Raw genomic sequence first — 5225 nt, forward strand, 5'->3', positions numbered from 1 at the left:
GTGTTTTATACTATGGGAGAGTACACTTATTAGACGAGAAATAAAATGACTAAGGCCTTTTATGTAGAAAATAATCCCAGTAGTCTATATTGTTAATGGACAAATATATTTCTTTTTATTTATTCTGAGTAGCTGACCCAAACTATTGTAAATTGGGCCACATGAGAAAGACCACAAGCTTCATCTCTCTCCATGACCCAAAAAATAAAAGAGCATTATCTCTATTATGTAGGCATTTCTTAAAATAACTCACAACAAATTAAACTAAATCTACATGTATCCATTAAGGAATAAACAACAAACAAATCGAAATAAACCAAGTTTCATGGAAAAATAGATAGAAGAAAGGCTTTGATAAGAAACTAACTCATTACAGATTCTAATTTTGAGGGAGATATCCCACCACATTCAACTCGACGATGCTGTTAGCTATCAATATCTCAACAAGAAGGTACATGTTGCAGAAAGACACAATCAGAGTCTGTAGATAATCAATGAGAATATACGACGATTAAATTGGAAATATATATTTCGAAAAACAGCAGCACATACTCAACAAACCCAAAACATCAAAACAGAAGTGACAAATGATTAGTTAAATTCCATAATATGAAAATAGTAATGGCAAAATTTAATCAACAGGTCCTATGTTACTAAAATTGGCGAAACATTAAAACACAACAATGATACTTCAACACGATAACTTAGCACATTGCTCCAAAATATAAACTTCAAGTACGATAAATTCTCAATGAAACTGAAAAATGCCTAACCTCTGACATGAATGTAAAACATCAAAGTTTTAAAAGTTAGATAATAAATTATTTAATGATTTATTTTATTTATTCGAAAATATATTTTCAGAAATTTTATATTAATTAAATACTTTTTTATTATTGATTTAAAGTTTCAGTGATTGAAAAATAATAAGAATTTTATATGTTTTAAATTTAAATAATTAGATTTTGAACTTTATTTTATAATTTAAAAGAAATTAATTTAACTATCTCTAATTATTGAATTAAATTGATTTTTAATTACTCTATTATCCTTAATTTTATTAAAATAACCTAAACTACCCAAACTCTAACCATAATTCTAATACAACACACACTCACCCTTCTTTCCTCACAATAGCCACACCCTCTCGCCTTTTCCCCCTCTCAAACGCACACCCACACACAAAACACCAACACATACACACGAAGAACACTTGCCCAAGGAAGGGGAGGGAGACTGATGCCATCGCCACGCCTCCATCGCGCTTCACCACCGTCAAACCTCGTCACCGCTGCTGAGCCGCCATCAGAAACAGAACCGCAAAGAGAGAGAGAGCCGTTGAGACATGGGTGAGAGACACGGGGAGAGACAGAACTCGCACCGGCTACACCGTCACACCCTACCCGCGTCGTCGTTGCCAGCTTCGTCATATCTCCGGCGCCAAACTCGTCATTACTGCCACCGTGGAATCGCGAACGGAAGAAACGCCAGAGGGAGCCGTCACGGAGTTGCCTTCGCTATCGAATTGCTGGATTCGTTATCATCGCATTTGTGTTGCTGTGGTGCCGTCATTCATCATTGCTCAGTCATTGCCGAAGCTTCGCGTTGCCGTTCTAACTGCCGAAAATCGCTGCTGGAACCCCTGTCTACTTAGGTCAAGTTCCAGTTCTTACATGTTGAGATTTATGGTTATTGCATGAGACATCAAGCTGTTGCGTCATCACTGGAGTTGCCGCTGCTCTGTTTTCTCGGTTATTCATAAGTCCGGTAAGATTTTCCTTGTTCCGAATCCTTTTAGTCGCTATTTCTATTATATGTTGCTGAGATTTTGCGACATTATTACAATAGGGTTGAGTTTTTGAGGTTGTATGTAACGATTAGAGTTGTTGCGGAAGTGGAATGGAGCTGTGGTTGTGGCTGCCGCTGTTACAGGTCGAGAAAAAGGGATTTTTGACACGCTGTATAGCTTTTGAATTTCGACTATTCGAGGTAGGGGCGCATTTCTTAAACTTATTTTACTTTCAAGAATTGTTACAAGTCGATATCAATACAAAAAATATATTTTTATGATTATGTAAGTCATATGGATTGAGTTGAACTATTTTGGATAAATGAAATTATTTGCTCGATTAAGTTATTGATTGATTGTTTGAATTTTTTGGATTTCGTTGATTTTATTAAGTTAATTTGCTGTGGTTGTGATAATGATTTATTGAAAACGATTGGAATAGTTGAGAGATGTGTGGTTTGATTTTATAAATGATTTAATATTGGAGTTGGTTTGATTTTGAAAAAGATTTAATATTGAAATTGGTTTGATTTTGTAAATGATTTGCTATTGGAGTTGGTTGGTTTTTGAAAAGGATTTAATATTGAAATTGGTTTTGTTGATTTATCAGAAATGATTTGATTTTGGAAGCAGTTGGATTTTGAATTGGTTTGATATCGAAAAATGATTTGATATTTGGAAGTTTGAACTTCGTTTGATTTGGAAATGATTTGGTTTTGAACCTATTGGAAAAGGTTGAGAAATTGTTTGGCCGGCACCCTTGAAGGGTGGCAAAGTCCAAGTTTTAGGAGAGGTATTGTCAAAATTCTTTTAATAAAATTTGAGACTTTTATTTTGGTGAAAAGGAGTTTTATGAAAGAGAAATGGATTTTAATTATTTTTAAAGAAAGATTTTGATATTTGAAACACTTGGGCAGTACGCAAGGGTTGTGGTTTAGTCCCACTTGCTATGGATTAAGATTTTAAAAAATTATGGTTTTGAATGTGAGCTTTGACCTGGCAAGGATAGTGGTGGTGTATCGCTTTGACCTGGCAACGATATCCGGGTTAGCTACCGGATGTGTCGGGTTCTGGCAAATTAACCGACACGTGAGCTCACGGCCAGTAGGACAGGAATACATCATGTTGCATTTATTTTCTTTGTTTAGGTTTCTTAAGTGTTTTTGTTTGCCTATCTGATGAATTCTATTTAACTGGTAACTGTGATATTTGCTGTAACTTTTTTTAAATGTGTTTGCCTTATATTTGTTTGTGCTTGTGATTGATTTCTATTTTGAGTATTTGGTGGTGGATTGATGATAGCGGTAACGGGTTTTATTAGGCCGGAGGCCGAGTTGATTTGATTTGGGTCGGAGGTCATGATTGGTTGGATCAGTGGTAAGTTTTGGTTAAAATAGTTTCTTAGTAAGCGGTAAAATGTATGGAATGTTATTTTGCGTAAAAAATTTTATAAGAAATATGAGTTTTAGATTTGGATAATGAACTAATGATCATTACGACTGAAATTAGTTTTATTTAAAATATCTTCTTATAACAATTTTTAAACCCTCTACTGAGAACCAGGGAGGACGATATTCTCACCCCCTTACAGACTTCTCTTTTTAGGATGGACGAGGAAGCTGATGAAGTTTTTGCTAAGTCCTTAGCTGTACTGTTAATATATTTGTCATAATTTTTTCCTCGCCTTTGTCATTATAATTTTGTAAGAGGGATAGGAGTTGTATGTTTTGTATGTATATAATATGTATAAGATACTTGTGTAAGGAGTTTTGTATATATGTATATGCATGTTGGTAAATATTTAAAAGTATTTTCAATTTTTTTTCAAGAAAATAACAATACTGTTTCGAGTTAAAGGCTCATATCTTATTATTAAATATATGGAAGCCGTTGTAATATTCTCGCTATCAGAGTGGACCAGCCGGAAGTGTGATATTCTGATAGTGAGGGTTTTACAATCAACTCCAATTTGTTCTATGTCCACCATTTATGCAAACATTATCACATATGGTGGACTCCCCAACAGTATCAGACCCTAAATTGTTATAGTTTTCTCACTCGCATTGATTAACCTGTGACATAATCTTTGGATAAAATCAATACTACCTAACAAGAACAAACATAAGTAAAAAAGTGAAAGCTAATAGCTCACATTTCTCCCTGCTTGAGCATCGTTTTTGTCCTTACCTTTATTATTAGTTGATGAGCAGATATTTTATACGCTTTTTGCCATCATTTTCATATAGTTTTTAGCATGTTTTGTTTAGTTTTTATTAAGTTTTTATAGGTTTAGTGTTAAATTCAAATTTTTAGATTCTACTATGAGTTTTTTTGTTTTTGTGCAATTTCAGGTCATTTCTAGCCGAAATTGAGGAGCGGGAGCAAAAGTCTGATTCAGAGACAGAGAAAGCACTGTAGATGCTGTCCAGATCTGACCTCCTTGCACTCGGATGAGCTTTTATGGAGCTACAGAAGTCCAAATGGAGCGTTCTCAATGACTATAGAAATCTGACTTCTAGAGCTTTCCAGCAATGTATAATAGTCTATACTTTGCTTTATATTAGAAGGCCCACAACTGGTGTCCAACGCCAGCCTTCTGCCCCCTTCTAGGCGTCCAGCACCCACAGAGCAGAAACCAGCGTCCAAACGCCCAGAGAGGACCCCCTAGCCAGCATTCAATACCCTAGAAGCCTCATAGCACATGGATCTCATCATAGCTCAGCCCAAATACTCACAAAGTGGGCCCCAGAAGTGAATTTTAGCACTAAAAAGACTATTTTACCCTTACTAGTCATTGTTTAGTATTTAAGGGATTAGATTTATGTTATTCGAACACCTTTTCCATACTTTTTATCTTTTTTACAGACTTTTACACCATATTCGAGTTTTACTTTGTATTTCCTTTCAGTATGAATTTCTAAACCTCCTAGGTTGAGGGGAGGAGTCCTGCTGAGTCCTATGAATTAATAAAAGTATCAGTGTTTCTCTTCGATCCGTGTGTGATTAATTCTAAGATGTATATTCGTACTTCAACATGGTGAATAGGATGACCAGTGACAATCAGCTCTGTTCATCATACTAAGACAAACGTGCCTGACAAATACTCGTGTCTACTTGGGTTCATGTGAATAATTCAGTGGAAAGCATTGAACCGCCAGCTTGAATTATACATCTCTTAGACGGCTAATCCACGACTTCGTTGGGGACTTCTCGAGATACCAATTTGGCCGATTTACGGGGAGATTAGGGTCTCTGTGGTAGAGGCTAGAACCCAAAGATGAAGCATTCTTTGATCCGGAAGATCCGACCTTGTCTATAGCGTTTTGAGTAGGATCATTAAGGAGAATAGACTGTACGAGCTTCACCCTCAAGAAGAGATGGATCCACACTAACCCTGGAGTTCAGATCCGGAGGAGTATTAACAACCTCTCAATAA

The 5225-nt window shown here is 35.8% G+C and overlaps 1 long non-coding RNA gene across 4 annotated transcripts; it reads left to right on the forward strand.

The window, feature by feature from the left end:
* On the forward strand, positions 1091-4666 carry LOC107616685. 4 transcript variants are annotated; one of them, XR_002354106.1, is made up of 4 exons: positions 1091-1767; positions 1849-1989; positions 3111-3166; positions 4141-4666. It is a non-coding gene; the product is annotated as an uncharacterized LOC107616685 (long non-coding RNA). The 4 variants fall into 4 exon arrangements; XR_001614601.2 differs by lacking the exon at positions 4141-4666 and adding an exon at positions 3381-3941; XR_002354105.1 differs by lacking the exon at positions 3111-3166 and having other exon boundaries at positions 1092-1767.

The sequence above is a fragment of the Arachis ipaensis genome, chromosome B09 (genome assembly GCF_000816755.2).
Source record: "Arachis ipaensis cultivar K30076 chromosome B09, Araip1.1, whole genome shotgun sequence".
NCBI classification, from domain to species: domain Eukaryota; kingdom Viridiplantae; phylum Streptophyta; class Magnoliopsida; order Fabales; family Fabaceae; genus Arachis; species Arachis ipaensis.